This window comes from Oryzias latipes, chromosome 23 (genome assembly GCF_002234675.1).
Source record: "Oryzias latipes chromosome 23, ASM223467v1".
NCBI classification, from domain to species: domain Eukaryota; kingdom Metazoa; phylum Chordata; class Actinopteri; order Beloniformes; family Adrianichthyidae; genus Oryzias; species Oryzias latipes.
This window is the reverse complement of record NC_019881.2, coordinates 13,408,727-13,425,974: the sequence shown is the minus strand read 5'-3', so window position 1 is coordinate 13,425,974 and position 17,248 is coordinate 13,408,727. Positions and strand designations below refer to the sequence as shown.

Here is a 17,248-nt window from a genome sequence, read left to right as displayed (position 1 = left end):
TACTGTTATGGGCTACCAATTCATTGTTTTATTTATTTATTTACTTACTTACATAGTTACTTATGTACTTATTTATTTACTCATTTATTCATTCATTCTTTCATTTCTTTATTCATTCATTCATCTATCTCTGCTTGTACCTTTATGAACTTTCTCTCTAGATTTTGTCAACCTCAGTGGTGTTCTCGGGTGTGTGTGTGTGTTTGGGGGGGGCTCTCCACACAGTGAACCGCCCCCTCTCATGGAATGGGGTCATTGTAATGGGACTTCCTGGGTCGGTCTGCTTAGTTTGATCCGTTGGTCTCCCATGACATCCTCTTTGATCATGACTGGGTCGCTTGTACTTTTGAGTTTTATTCATGAGTCATTTTTTGTTTAGGTTTCATTTTATTAGGTTAGGGTGCGTGTGGGGGGTTGGCCATTTTGTGTATTTATTTATTTATTTATTTGAAGCGTGTAAAGCACTAACCCTAGTCAGTCCTTCATAAAAAAAAGTTGGATTTGATCAAAAGTTTGTCTGTTGGTTCTGTCTCCTTTCCTCCCCTTCAACCTCATGCTCTGTCTGCCATCAAGCTTCATTCCTCTCACCTGTTCTCTTCTATATTCAGCAGCCTTACTGCCTGATTCAGTCAGAAGGTTGCTAAATTTTCCCGCCTCAAATCTCTGCAAATATCTTGTTTTTGGACTTGGTTTCTTCCCTGACTAGGTTTTAGATTATCCGTTAACCTTTTTGGAGTAAAACCTTGGTGGACTCCCCCTCTTATGTCCTCTCTCCTGGAATTGGATCCTCACCCTGGACTTATCTCCCCCTGGACATCTCCAACCTTTACAGAAGTCTCTCCATACCACCTTATCACAGTTTCTCAAGTCGCTGCTCACAAGATCATCTGAGAAGTGAGTATTGTTTTACAATCATAGAATCCTCCTCCAGTTTTGTAACTGTTGTCCTAAACCAATCCCCGCCTCTGCCACCAAGTTCCTGCTCAGCTCTGCCTTCACTCCCTGCTGTCCTGACAGTCAGACAAATTCCAAAACATTATATGACACAATGTCCTAAATATTTTCCAGCTAACATCACATCGTCCTCAGCAACATGTGATCAATGAAAACGCTTCTGAGTTCAAAACTCTCACCTTTTTTCACGACCATTTTCAGGCTCTACATACAAAACATGCGGCTGCTGAACGCATGTTAAAAGTCAAACCAGGTTTAACTTTGACCAATCAGGGATTTGGATTTGTTAGTGAGGTATGGATGGCGTTCCTTTTTAATGTACGGAAGTGCAGACCATTTGGAAATTGATCGTAGAGGAGAAATGAATAATTTTGATTTGTGCCCAGGCAGAATTCTATGACACCAAGTCTTTCATATGTCAGAATAGAGCTGTGAAAGAATAAGCCTGGAAAAAGATTTGCACTCTATTTTTATTTTATTTTATTTATTTTTTTGTGGGTGCACAAAAGACCAAAAATGAGAAAAATCAAGAAATAAACTCTTAGTGTCTTTAAACATAAAATGTCATCTTATTATTTTAATCTCTGAAATCAAACTTTTTTTTTTATACTGAACATTTACCCCAAAAAATAAAGAGAATTAGGCCATGATTGACAATGGGCGGAGCCATGAGAACAGAGCCTTTGAGTAGGAACATCAGGTTCTAAAAAGCTGCACTGCAGGAGGGAAAAAAGCGACTGAAATAGAATATTGCCACCTTTTGTGAAGTTGGATATCGACCGTTGGCAGGTGATGCAGAATTTGAAGAATGAGGACAATAAGAGTCAGTGTGCTGGAAGTTTCCTTTTTTTTCCCTCCATTTTCTTTCTTTGTAATGGATAATAAAAGGGGTGGGGAAAAAAAACTAAGCAAGGTAATAACTATGGCTTTGGTGGCTGACGGCGCTTTAGCAACGTTTAAAGAATGCTAAAGCCAAGTGGTGAGAAATGCTTTAAAAATCCTAATCTGTTTTTGACACTGAGAGTAGAGGAGATCAGTGATTAGTTGGCGAGTAAGCAGACTTTAGTTGCCATTGTTCAGAAGGGAGTTGATGAGAAGGTTTGTTGACAGATGTTCCGATGTAAGTCATTGCCATGACTGATTGTTATTCCTCCAGGGATTTTTCAAAATCTCATCTTTAAACAGGATGTCAGCATGCAAACGGTGGAAACTGAAGACGAGAGCTGTCATGTTGGGTATTAGTCACCATGTTCCGTTCTGGCTGAATTCCCCTGAACACAACATTGTCTGTAACAAGGACTTCTGACCTCATGAATATGCGATCCACATAACGAACACTTCAAATCCGCAGGATTTTTTCCTATGTCTTCCTCACACTGATGTTAGTAGAATGCAATCCTGCTTGGATTCGAGAATTTTTCACAACCTTTAAGTTGTAAATTTCTAACAGTAGGGCACCAAACCACACATCTGCTGGTCTTCCACACTTTCTTCTTCTTTGCTGCAGCGTCACCTGCAGGCCGCTAACTGCGCTAACTCGGTTTTCTTTATTAGTTTGGATTCTCTCAGTTGCAAGGGTTTTATTCTGAAAAATACTAATATTTTGCCAATAAAAGTGGATGCATCAGAAATTTAGCAGAGCAGGGAGCTTGTGGCTCCTGCTTCATACTTACAAGCTTTTTCCAAAACAACCTTTTATAGTCTTCCCCCTGATTCACTACAATTTGAACAAAATGCATACTTGCAAAATGCAAAATGCATATTTGTCCTCCATTATGAGAAAACTGCCACAAGAACATACTTAAAACAGTTAAAAGTGAGTCTTTAGCACACTCCAGTGGTTCCACCTATAGCTCATCTGCTTGCTCTTGAGTGTACTGATTTCCTTGGGATTTTAGAGACAGTCTTGCAAAACAATCAGTTAGTTGCTCCTTTGATACCATCAGACATCCATTCGGTGTTACCTGTGTCTGCAAACAGTAGATCTGAGCAACTGCTGCTGCTGAACATCTTTGTCCGTACTGCCTTCATTTACTTTTTATGAATCCATTTCTACAGTTAGTTACTATGAGATATGAACCAACACAATAAATGAATTCCTTAAGAAACACATGCTGTGTAAAAACGTTAAACAAATTAACTGGAAGATACTAAAGTAATGACATTGTCAATGTTTTGACACTTTCATGACTTTCTTCTTGAATAAATATTTTCCTAGTTTTAAAGTTGTTGTTGTTGCCCTTCCGCTGCGGCCATGGTGCAGCGGAAGGGCGGTCGACCGAAGATCGTAAGATTGAAGTTTAGATTCCCGGCTTGCACGCCCATGAGTCGATGTGTCCTTGGGCAAGACACTGGACCCCACCTTGCCTCTGCCAGTGTTCGGCAGCGGAGCTGGCACCAGTGTGTGAATGTGTGTGTGACTGTTAAGCGCTTTGGGCCTTCGAGTAAGGTAGAAAAGCGCTATATAATTTACTATTTTTTTTACATCCTGTATGTTTTTATTTATGTCTAAAGTCATTCTAGGCAATATGGTTTTTAAGATCACCAATAAAACCTTGAAGGTTTGATGTAAAGACAGAATACTGTATGCACTTTCAGTCATATCCACCAGGTGTCCCCGTTTCACCGAAAGTGGAAAACAGACGCAGGTAAAACACAAATTATATGCCTGAATTATCTGTTTCAAACACAATATTTCAGTGTTCCTTTTTCACATCTATACACTGAAAACACTGTTCATATCTAAGTCTGTTATGAATATGACTCCACTGTTTGTTGTATTCAAGACTATAAGCACGGAGATGGATGGAAGCTCCTTATGCATTTGCTTTAGGTGTAGAACATTCACGAGTGTCCTTGTGCAGCTCACATATGTAGATGCTTCCCTCTGGTGTGTCGTCTTCACCTTCATCTTCTCACTGGAAGAACTGTGTGTTTGCCTTGGACAAGTCAATAACAGACTGCCTGAGAGGAACCTTTTATGAATTCTTTACTTGGGGAAATCACAACAGTTTTTCTTCACATGTCAATCAGGCCAGGATCAAGCCAGCCCAACTATGGGATGTAAGTAAAAACACCAGGGTAGGTATTCTATCTACATCCCAAAGTGTCTTGAAAAGTTTTATGTTGAATGCTCTGCCTCATATTACCCTCTGCATTTACCAGACTTGGAACAGGCACAAGCAGGACACTGGTTTGTGCATTGTTTAGGCTGCATTTACTTTTTGTGTTTATGTTTGTATATTTGCGTCTGTCCATCCCTGGATATTTTTTGCCTTTTATTTGCAAAATTTGTTTTTTTTTGTGATTCGTTTTTTTTTTTTTAATGTATTTCTTCACCCCCAAATAAATCTAGGTACAGGCCATCACATTTTGAGAATCAGTCACAGCCTTTTGGGGGGCTTTGTCCCCCTTTGCCCATGCCCATCATGTCAATGAGAAATAGAGTCTTTAAAAGCTGCTTTACCTATGACGTTTATGTCGACTAAGATACTCAACTAAAAGCAGATTTCACAAACTGTTTTTTATAACAATAAAAATTAAAAAAATGGCACACATCTGTTGCAAAACATGTGAAACATCTGACTGAAATAATTACAGAAAAAAACTGGCTAATGAAAGTGCAGGTACGTTTCCTCACACTTTTTAAGAGGATTAAAAAATTGAAATGAGAGAACATCCACGATAATTCAAAATCTAATCTTAAAAAGCCAAATTAGAATACTTTTGCTGCAACCTTGATGCAAATATGCAATAAGATGAATACAAAATGCCAGTAACACTTTATAATAACATGCCCTTTATTAACGTTGGTAAATGCATAATTTAGCATTGTTTATCTGTTATGTTTAAGAAGCATTTTTATGAATTACCTTGGATCAAGTGCATTATTTAATGTATTAGTTAACAGTTAACTAATGTTTATTATTCAACCTTACTCAAAGCATAAGAAAGTATTAATAAAAGTTTCAGTCTTTTGGAGTTTGCCAATGTTTTTTGTTTTTTTTTAACCAAAGAATTTAAAGTAGTGAATAAAGTAAAAATAATCCTAAGTAATCAACAAAATACAGACATAACATGTACATAAATCAACAACTAAAATAGTCAGTAGTTTCATCCCCACACTTTTATATGCACCTCTTCCTGCGTCTGTCTTTGCTGACGCTGCAGCTCTAGCATTTCACTTGCTCTTTGTGTTCACAGAGCACAGGCCTTCAGGGCAGGATATCCTCTATATTACCCCATGACTACATGGAGTAAAAGCTGTTGATGGAACTTTTCTGAGTTTAGTTTAAAATGTTACACAGATATGACTAAATTGAATTCTGTGTGACTTTGTGGAAAGTTAAAGAGGTAAGAAATATATTTGGTCAGTGATCTTGTTTGAATAGAAATAATTCCAGTAATGTAAGATGAGCTAAAATGTTTAAGCATGTATTTATTTTTATAAGTTTTTCTTTTGTAGTTTCATAAATTCCCAGGAATAACGTCCCATTTTTTTATATATGACTGTGCTGCAGTGGCACCTCCAGAAAACATTCTAGGGGTGTCCAGATAACTTCAGTAACAATTGAATGTGACAAAAATGGGTGGCTGAGTGTCCGCTCTGGAACTTGAAGGTTGTGGGTTCAAATCTAGTGTCAAGTCAGTCACTGCATTAAGAGGTTGGATTTTTGGGTTAAACCATTGACTTGTATAAGAGAACTGGACTGAGGGACCCCTCCTCCTTTACGTTACAAACATGAAGTATCAGCTGGTTCCAAGGAGCCAAAACCCCATAGAATTCTATTGAGCAATAAACAGCTATTACTCATTCTATTTGACAGAATAACCATTCTGGCTCTAATACCTTTGCTAACATGTTTTTGCTAATGCTAATCTTATTTTTTTCACATGTTTTCTGTAGTGCAAGTTATTGAAGTTAAAAACTGACCAATCAGATTTCTCAATAAAATTGTGGCCTCACATCCAACATTCAAAAATGTTTGACAGATCCTCTAGAGCAGGGGTGCCCAAATCCAGGCCTCCAGGGCCAGCCTCCTGCTCGTTTGCCAGAAACCCTGCCTCGTCTGCAGTTGATTACCTAGATCAAGTGTGTTTAGCCAATAAGAAGCTTCAGTGGCTGGTTGGTTGGAAAAGATGTAGGACACCGGCCCTCGAGGCCTGGATTGGGCACCTCTGCTCTGGAGCTCACTTTCAAGTGGTAGGGGTGTGGCATTCCAACAAGCCCTCTCCTGATTGGCGAGAGTGGTTGCCATAGAAATATTGACTCAGGCCAAGTCAGATCGATCACTGCTTCCTTGTCATTCCTTCTTAGGTTTATTCCTTTTTCGGGGTCACAGGGCTGCCGGAGCCTATCCCGCCACTTGTGGGCGAAGGCAGGGTTTCACCCTGAACAGTTCGGCTGTCTGTCGCAGGGCGCTGCTTCCTTGTATTCAAAACATTCTGATTATTAAAAGTCCTGTTTTGCTTACACATCCTCCTGCCCCTTTGCTTAAAGACTATTGTACTAGTTCCTGGGCAAATGCTAATGTATTTTTTTCTGTCATGGTTTAGTTAAATTAAATATTTTTGGCCAGTGTAGCAAATTGTTACATGCTCTGAGTTTTCTACATCCACTTCTCTTGCATTTGTGCCCTCCATCAATCCTTCATTTAAAAAAATAAAGTGAAGAAACAACCAGCAAAGTCAAAACACTCGAGAGCCTCTCCGCCCAGCCGCAAAACCAGTGGAAAGCTGCTGTAAGTCCTTTTCGCTCCTTGTAAAGCACATTGCCTCGTACATCCACCCCTTTAACATCTGAGATGTCTGAGGTTTGCTTTCACCTCGGGCTACATTTCACTGAAAGCTTGACAGTTATCACTCTGACAAGCTTTTAGAGTCAGAATGGGAGTCAGAGCAGCTGTGAGGAGCAAAGGATGTGTGGGGAGAGCCAGATCCAGCAAAAGGAGTTTATTTGAAAGGAGGCAAGAGCCAGAAATAAATTCAGTTTAAAACTCGATTTTCAAATCTGCAAGTCGGAGCAGAAGAATTTAGCTTGTTGGGGAAGAAAACAATGTGTGTTACCGTAGGATGTGGGGGGGAGTAGCACGTCTTTATTTTTAAAGCCCATTTGTTTTCACACGTCCTACAAACATGAAATTCCGTTTTGGTTTTTGCACCGGTGTTGCCGGAAGCCAAAACTTTAAGCATATGCGCCGATTATGTAGCAAGCAACAATAATAATGGGAAAAAATGAAACATTTATCAGGGTTTTCTTTTAGCCTGAGGAAACCTGAGGGTGATAATAACAAACAATTTGGAAAAAAGCTTGTAAGCCTTCAAGCAACTTAAAAAAAAAAAAGAAAAACTAGGTGGAACAAGCAAATGATGTGCAAAGGCACATTTGTGACAAGTTTCACAGTTGAACTGGTTTGCATCTGCAGTGAATTAGCCACTTGACAGCCTTATATGTCACACGGAAAGCAATGACGATGATGGCGAAAAGACACGACCCAAAGATAAAAAAAAAAAAGAAACTCTCTTGCAAAATAAGCCTCTGACCATGCAGCGACTGGATGTCAGCTTGAACTGCGGCGAGATCACGCGCAGCACAGCCAAAAGGTTTTAGTCACGGTGAGCTGCGAGCCCCACAGCGCTCATCATCTCTGCAGCCAGAGACAGAGAAGCAACATAACACTCTAAAACCCTTTATTATTTAGACAGAGACATCTGCTTCTGTAATGAAAGCAGCAAACAAATATGCATAATTCAACCAACCAGCCTCTCTAGCCGGAGTGAGTAGAAGAAAAAAAAGCCGAAGTACAATAATTATTGCCGCAGAAAATGATGAAGTGCCGCAGTTCCACCTAAACAGCCTTATCTACACTCATTTGTTACAAGCTATTGAGATGGCGGAGCATTCGGCGGTGCTTGTCTAATACGTCCATGTACAGTACCGCCGCCGCTTCTTCCAATGAAAAAGGGCTCATGTAATATTTTACGACAAAGCCAAACATTACAGTTTGCAATAAACAGTGCGGCTTGAAATTGGGATACTAAAAGCGGCTTGGAGTTATGATGCTGCTGCAGAGAGAACAGGGGATAAATCAGCTGGCAGACCCCGCCAATAGGAGATAAGAAAGTTTACATCCCGTGCCAGCAGGTCATTTGAGCAACAAGTCCTATCAGAGGCAACCACACTCGCAGCTTGTCCCTGACATCAGATAGGACTTTAATGTATGAAGGTTTTGTGAATGTACAATAAGGAGCGCTTCAAACAGCCACATCGCTTATGAAGGCAGTATTCGGGGGGGTGAGGAGATCAATGGGATCAACCAGAAGTGATCAAGTTAATAAGAAGTTTTGGAACTTCAATGACGTTTATTTTAAAGACCCACACTGACAAATATTGTGCTTTTGGAGTTCATAACATGTTCTTATGGCATTTTTCTGATGATGGAGGCCATGTATAAATAAAATTTAATATCAAAATTGCATTTGAGTATTTTCTGTATTCAAATCATTAAAAATCAAGAGGAGTCAAAAATATTGAGTTTGAAAAAGGTTGTATTTGTCATGTAAAAAAAATGACACTGGGCCACATCCTTCTGATGCATCCACTTTTGGACAACTAGATCCATACGTCTTCGTTTTCCTCGTCTGACCTGGATCAGAACTGTACGGCTGGATAGCTTCAAACGCACCGTTTTTGTTGCACTGGTAATGTTGGGTAGGAGGTGTGCGGGGCTGGAAACTTCTGGCAGAGCTTGTAAACTAAGAAGTCTTAGCAACGGGGAGGGGAAAAGGGGCCGGGCTGCCACTTTGCAGAAACGATGTTCTAGAAAAACAACACAAGTTTTTGAAATTTAGGCTAAAATGGCATAATCATATTAAAAGACCACAGGAAACAGTTTTAATACTCATTCCACTACTGGCTTTTGATGTGTGATCCACTGCAGTCTTCAGCTACGTTTACACTAAGCATGTGTGGAGCGTTCAAGAACTCGCTGAACGTTGATTTTAGTATTTGGTCTTCAAGTATTCACAGTAGAAGAGGCCTGGTGCGAAATACTGGAGTGTTTGTAAATATTGTGAGTTATGTTACAGTTTTTTCTTTCACAGCTCCATTGCGATACATGAAAGACTTGGTGTCATATAATGCTGACTGGGCACAAACTGAAATGATTAATTTCTCCTCCATAATCATTTGTCAACAGGCACTTCTGTGTTTAGAGAAGGATGCTCCTATACATCACTACCAAATCCAAGTGCCTAGTTGGTCACAGTTCGACTGGTTTAACTTGCCACATGATGTAATTGCAGCGTGTTTTGTACTTAGAACCCAAGAACAGACTTGCATGGCGACGCAATAACAAGAGTTTTCAACGCAGAAGCCTGAAACGTGTATTTATGTAGACCTTTCATTGGAAGCGGTCGCTCGACGGTGCATTTCCGAGCCTCGTGTGAATGTAGCATCAGAAGTTCTCTGGAAAAACCGTTTCACATCGTCAAACGCTTGCTGCAGAGTCATACTTGGTTACAAAAGGGTTTGACCTGTAGACCACATTTATAGCATACTATATAGCATAACAAAACTTTTAGTTCTTTTTCAAATATTGGTATCACCTGAACGTGCATCCAATTTACAATAGTTTTCATCTTTTCAAATTGTTTAAAAAGAAAGCTAAACAAAGTCAAAGACATGTAATGCGTGAAGATCTGGTTAGCTTTCAGAAAATCACAGTGAGCGTTGCATTCATCAGCACTTTGTCACATAACCAAACCAATCGGCAACACAAACAAAAGACAATCGAACACACACAGCAAACACTGATCTTATAGCATCGCCTAAAATTTTGTGTAAATGAACAAAAAAAGTTAAACCAAAAATCGACAAACCTAAATAAAACAGAAGTAATTAAACCCTATTTATGATCGAGCCGCCTTTGAGGTAAGAATAGAAGCTGGTTACTAGAGTAAACACTTGTGACGTCTGTTGTCTCTAACTTTGTGTTTAGGAGATCATTATGTAAACACTTATATAATCCAAGCACAGATGCTGTTTTGAGATGATTTGCATGATAATTATTTTCTGGGTGATGCTGCAGATTTCAAAATGCTTTCTGCTTTTTTTTTTCCTTAAATCTTTTTCCAAGAAGGAGAGCAAACTAACATAAAAAGGCAGAACAAAGCAGAATACCTCAAAATGATTAATAACCCATTGCTCTTACTTTTATTTTTCAGGTACACCAAGTTTTTTTCTTTTCAGTAATATAGGCCTACATTACTATGGGATCACAGTGGTAGTAATTTAATGTTATTTTTTTTCCAGAAATGTATTGCACATCCCAAATTTTGACAAAATAAAATAAAATTTCAGTTGGTAAATGAGACAGCCTACTAAAAGCAGCTCACCTCACTCAATGACTCAGACTCTGTACGTTTGTCGAAAATTTGACTTTTTACTAGTTACTGTAAAGATAAAAAATGATTCTCATTATGAAAATTTAATGGTTTTCTCGTTATTTTTTCTTTCTTTTTTTTTTTTTTTAGAGGTAGTTGACTTCAGCTTTTTCTGTAAGCAGTAATGTCACAATTGTCAAGGGGGGAAAAGCAACATTACCCCCCAACAGGAAAAAAAAAAAACAATTTATCATTTGCTCATTTAATGTGTCATTAATTTTCCATAAAAATGTACTGAATGGTAAAATAATGTCATGACTTGGATTTTTTTTTTTTTTTTTTTTTTTTTAATTTATGCCAATAAATGGAAAAAACAAGTTTTCATCACTGTAGTGGGTTAGAATACCAACATTTTCTGGCTAAAACAAAAATAAAAGTAATGTGGAATATCATCATTGTAGATGCTGGTGTGAAGCATTGATAACACGACGAACAAGAGAGTTAGGATTATTGTAGCTATTATTAGTAGAACAGTAGAAGTGTATCGTTGTGGCGATGAGATAAGATAAAGGACACAAATAGATGCAGAGAGGAAAAATGCTAAAGAGGGATGAAAGCAAACAAAAAATAGTCTGATACTGATGAACAAAAAAAAAAAACAATTAAAAAAACATGAAGCCATGAATAATGCATTTGTTCGAATGGAGGGAACAGGATGCCAAACTGATGGAAGCCGAATGGTGACCTTCTTCCTGCTCTCCTGCTCGCAAGGTTTGCTCAAGAGAGGAAGACACTGATGGGAACAGGCAGAGGAAGACGAATGGAAATAAAAAAGATCGGAATGTAGTGGAAAGTAGTGTTGCAGAACCAGAGAAATGATGAATAATTTCAAAAGTTTTTGGATGAGGGCAGACTGAGATGAAGGGAGGGAACATGTGATGAACTGCAATGACTCACTGCAGGCGAGGGAAGAAAATAATAATAATGACCGTCTTTTTGATCATTTAATGCTGATGCTTTTTCTTTTTTGACCTTTGTAAGCAAATACGCACAACAAAAATGATACATCCAGTCTTTAACTTGTTACCAAAATGCAACCACTGGATTTCTAGTTTTCAGTCTGTGCTTTTACTTTGACATCGTTAACCCCTTGACACTTGAATGTTATCCAGCCATTAAAAAAAAAATCACTCATGCTTTTGTTTTCTTGTTCTTTCCTATTATACTTACTTAAAGAAGGAAGGATGATTTTGGAGCTATCCATGGTGCTGAAAACCTTCAACCCCTCGAGCAAATTTCAACAGTTAAGGATTTCTGTTCTTTTTTAGTTTTAATAACTTGAAATATTCAATAAAAGTACAAAAACACAAAATAAAATGTGAACCAAACAGTTTTACTTTCGTCACATTTTTTCTACAGTCAAATTTTGTCATCATGAAAGGAAAACCAAAAAAATAAACTCATTAAACAAAATAAAATATTAAAAACACATCTGTTGGATGGAAACTTTGATTTTGGTCAATGATAACAATTTGATCTGAAAGTCTTTGTGAAAATGAAAACTAACAGCTGCTAATGAAAAAAGTGAAGATGACCAGTTTTTGCTTGTTTTTCTTGCTCGAAAGACAAACATTGAGATGTGAAATCATATACTAACTCTTTTTTCATTTCAGTTTAATTACATTTAATAGGTCATGCATAAGTTCAATCGTTATGTACAGTTTTATACTTAAACAGAACATCCTCTCTGAATCAGAGTTCCACCGATGGCACTGAAGCACAAAGCAGACAAAAGAAAGAAGGAAGATGAGTAAAATGACAAAATGAAAAAAAAAAGTTTACAAGCAGGTTTACAAGCCAGAAAAAAAGACACAAACTCATTGTTAGTTTGTTCTGTATTACTATATTGTGTGTGTGTGCTTTTGTTTTCTTGTTCCCAGAATGATTGAAGATTTTTATTTTTCTCAGATGCTACTTTACATGTCAATTTGATTGCTAAATTAAGGTGATTTTGGAGTCAAAGTGGTTCGATTTACATCAATAGGCTTACAATTTTGGCTAGGTATTTGATCAATTTTTTTCCTGCAGTCCTGCTGTTTAAGGCCAACATCTAACAATATACACTTTTATATGTCTTTTTTATGATTTCTTCCAAACATGCTTTTCGTAAATTTCAGTTAAAAAATACGTTTTTTTTATTTGTTTTTATGATATTTTGCTTGATCCACCTCCCTGCCAATCAAAGAAACCTAACCCTAGTAATGTACACAATTGAACAGTCATATCAGAAGTGAAGAGCAAAGAAAATAAATTGTAAAGCAACATTGCTCAAAAATATGTCTGGAACAAAATTATGAATACATTTATTTTTTGTGTAAAGTGAGTAAATGGGAAGTTACTCTCTTTTGAAATCAGCCCCCAGTGGCGATTAAAGGAACTGCTACATTTAAATGTTCTTTTAATGCTTCAAATTTGAAAATAGCTTGGCCTTGCTGACGCCATTCATTGAATGTTACAGCTAAAGCAGACTGCTGTAAATTATTTGCCTGTTAGAACAGTTTAGCATCTGGTAAACATCAATTTTCAAGCCGAAACAATTGGGTCATAGAGGTACAGCTGAGTGCAACTCCTTAACAACTCATTCTGTCAGATAGTCAATGACTCAGACCCACAAACCGATACCATCCAGTCAATCACCCGTACAAATACATTTAATCAGTCTGTCATCCTGTATGACTGGACGGTCATTCAGCTGTCCTGCAAATCAGTCACCCAGAGAAATGACAAAAGGCAGGCAGTGAGCGAACCACTCGCACGTTCAGACAGCCTGTCAGAACAGTCACAACACAGCTAAACGGTAACGGGGCAATTTTTGCAGAGGCCAAACACATCAACATGTCCGCGCTGAAGAATGGCTCCAATTTGTCAACATTTCTGAATGTAATGAGGGAGAAAGCGAGAACGGCCTCATAAAAGAGACAAAGCGCCACTTCTGTTTGACATGGAACAGACAAAAGAATACGAGCCGCGACGTAAAGGTTGGGACACACATCTGTGAATCAGATCTGGGTAAACAAGTAGTTGAAAATGTCTATTTTCTCATGAGCACAAAGGTCATGTGAAAAAAAAACACAGGATAATAAAAACAAACAAGGTTGAATACAATTTGGATCCAGTGAAATAGAAATAAAAAAACTCCCCCAAGAATTAATTTGCCTCCAAAAAAAAGATCACATTAACTGATGTTACTGATTTAAGCCGAACGTCAACTATGTGTCTGAACATGTATGAGCAGATATCTTTTTTTAACTTGCAAATCTTTTCTTTTCTGCTTTAACTGTGTTTTTCTTTCCATTTTTTTTTTCATTTTTTTGTGACATTCACTTTCTGTTTAGCTGGAGATATTTTTCTTATTTTGAACAAACAACCACAAATACAGCCAGCAAGCGTTTTCCAAAATCTAACTCAGAATCTGTTTATCTTGGCCCATCTCTTTTGGCTGCAGCCCTGTTTGGCCTTCCCTTTCTTTCCTTCAGAGACCGCTGATCTCTGTGCTGAAGCCTGAGGAAATCGGCAGATGGTGAAGCTGCTTCCTCTCAGAGGCAAACATCAATTCTAAAGACATGTCAGCATACACTGACCATAAACCACGACATTTTTGGATGAATGAATGCAGCTTTAGGGAGTGCAGGGCATCAGATGGTTACACTTCTTACGAAATAAAAAAAACTGTTTTTTACTCTGTAGTGCTGTAACTAGAAACTGAAAAAAACTAAAAAGAATAAAAACATGTTTTCATATTCATTAGGAATAAATGTTTCTGTTTAGTAACACCTGAGATGCAGAAATACTCAAAAACTCAACAATTTGGTTGACCATCATAAGATGATGGATTCTGTCTCGTCTGAAAAAAGTTGAAAGTATAAAACAATAATGGACCAAAACTTTAAAAATAGCTGGATGCTCTAAAAACATTTCTACAGTCTGCTAGTTCTGCATGCAGACATGTCTATAAATCTTTGTAACACTAATTTACAATGTAAAATTAAATAAAAAAAAATTAAATAAAACATTTATCAGCATTTAAGATATTTTCATTCAACTATTAAATGCAGTTAGTTTAAGCTTTTGAAATGCTGGAAATGTTAAATCAATTAAAGAAATGCCGTATTTCTTTCCTATTATACTTACTTAAAGAAGGAAGGATGATTTTGGAGCTATCCATGGTGCTGAAAACCTTCAACCCCTCGAGCAAATTTCAACAGTTAAGGATTTCTGTTCTTTTTTAGTTTTAATAACTTGAAATATTCAATAAAAGTACAAAAACACAAAATAAAATGTGAACCAAACAGTTTTACTTTCGTCACATTTTTTCTACAGTCAAATTTTGTCATCATGAAAGGAAAACCAAAAAAATAAACTCATTAAACAAAATAAAATATTAAAAACACATCTGTTGGATGGAAACTTTGATTTTGGTCAATGATAACAATTTGATCTGAAAGTCTTTGTGAAAATGAAAACTAACAGCTGCTAATGAAAAAAGTGAAGATGACCAGTTTTTGCTTGTTTTTCTTGCTCGAAAGACAAACATTGAGATGTGAAATCATATACTAACTCTTTTTTCATTTCAGTTTAATTACATTTAATAGGTCATGCATAAGTTCAATCGTTATGTACAGTTTTATACTTAAACAGAACATCCTCTCTGAATCAGAGTTCCACCGATGGCACTGAAGCACAAAGCAGACAAAAGAAAGAAGGAAGATGAGTAAAATGACAAAATGAAAAAAAAAAGTTTACAAGCAGGTTTACAAGCCAGAAAAAAAGACACAAACTCATTGTTAGTTTGTTCTGTATTACTATATTGTGTGTGTGCGAAAGTGATGTGATTTAAAATTTTTTATTTTCTTTAAAGCACATGATCTGTAACTATGATTATTGATGGCAAGTTACTCATTTCTATCAGTTCATGTTGAGTTTAAGTGAATTGGGACAAATATTTTCGAGCGTTCCAACCTAAATGTACGCCCGATGTGTCCATCCATGCCACACTAATCCAAGTTCTCCTTTGACAGCTACTTCAGCAAAGATGCCTGAACCACCCACCTCCAAGACAGCACTTCCTGAGAGAGATCGAGGTATCCCACAGAGATCTGAAAATTTATCTCCACCTTGTTCAGGATCTGCAACAGGGGCTCCTCCTGGGTCGATATACGCCCCATAGAGTTATTGTTCAGGTGAGATTCTGGAAGATCTACTGTAGCAGTCTTTACTAAAGTTAAACCAGAAAAGCGCACTGCAAAGGAAGGGTAAAGCACAGTATTGATAAATAACAAAAGTAAGTAAATAGGGCAAAGAATAATAAACCCTTATATGGATTACAAGGAAAATTAAATGTCAAAAATACAATCTTTCTATGGTTGAAAGGTTACACAAAAAAGGATCAGAACAGTAACATTGATGGAAAAAAGTAATACTTTTGTTCTTATCGACAAATGTAGATGTTTATTTCAAAATAAATGGCACCTTTTTAAATTCATGAAAGTTTAAAGCTCTGTTACAAGTGAAATATGGTGCAGCTCAAATAGGGCAAGGATGTCTCGAGAAAGGGTGAATGTAAGCTTGAAATAAACAATTTTTTAAAAGAAGTTCTCAGGTGATTTTACAATAAAATAACACAAATAAAAGGTATGTAAAGTAAGTCCTCTTAGTATGGAGGTGAGGCAAGCTCGTCCCAGGTACCTGAAATTGAAAGGAAGACCCTTGTCAGCCTAATGTGTGCATGAATGTCCACTGCATAAAATAAAAATGCTCCAATTACAAGTTGTAAAACAGATAAAAACAGATATTTTGAAACAGGGGACCTTACTGTTTCATGACTCTAAAACTGGTAAACAGCCAAAGCCATTAGCTTCGGGCAAAGGAGTTTTACTTCGATGAAGAGGACAAGCATTACAATTGTGATCAAACTAGACAAAGTGTTGAACTAAGATTCACTACCATCTCTTTTGACATGAATGTAAAAAATAATATACAAAAAGTCATAGAATGCTTGAAAAAATATAAAAATGAATGATAATACATGCAATTTCAGACCCATCCGGCAGTTACAAAAGTGACCAAATGAATTATAAAATAAATAAAGGGAAGAGAACCCACAAAGTAAGTGAGTAAATATGACAACAGGTGGGACACCATCACCATCATCTGTATCATTTCAGACTGTGAGATGCTCTCCCTAAAACATTCATGTTAAAACAGCTGAGGAACTCGTGTCTTTTCCTCTCAGAGATGTTTCTGTCATCCAATATATAATCATGGCTTCCACGGAGACCATGGAGTGATGACAACAAATGATTGTTTGACTTTTAGAACACATTCGTCATTCCAAGCAAAGCCCCCAGCGAGGATGCGACGAGCCAAACGACAGTGCGAGCTGATGGTGAGTCACCCAGAGCCCTCCTGAGAGCATGTCCACGTGAGCGTGCCGTGTTTACAAAGTCAACATGTCTCTGCAACTCCACCGCTCACCTTTCATATTTTTATTTATAAAGAGTCATCCAGTGATAACCTGCAGAAGGCCGTACCTGTGGTCTGCATGTTTATCATCATGATGATTACACGCCAATGCTACCGTCTGTTTGCAGCAGCTGTGCGATAATTAAAAGAATAATCATGCTGCCTGTCTTTCACCAACTTTATCTCCATGTAGATCTGTGACTGAGCTCAATTCACAAATGAGAACTTGTAAACCTCTGAAGGAATTGCACTGATAACACAATCTCTCCTTTGGAGTGGAAATTGCCCTCACACACAAACTGGGACAGCAGACGGTGACATTTTGTGAGAATGTTGCGCTTTGATTGACTTTAAACCTCCAACAATATAAGTGCATTTTTGTTCTGTA

At 37.5% G+C, this 17,248-nt stretch overlaps 1 long non-coding RNA gene across 1 annotated transcript; it reads left to right on the top strand.

The window, feature by feature from the left end:
• The first annotated feature begins 292 nt into the window (after positions 1–292).
• On the top strand, positions 293–16,902 carry LOC105357079. The gene is made up of 3 exons (XR_911098.3): positions 293–894; positions 15,417–15,578; positions 16,714–16,902. It is a non-coding gene; the product is annotated as an uncharacterized LOC105357079 (long non-coding RNA).
• Positions 16,903–17,248: the final 346 nt, after the last annotated feature.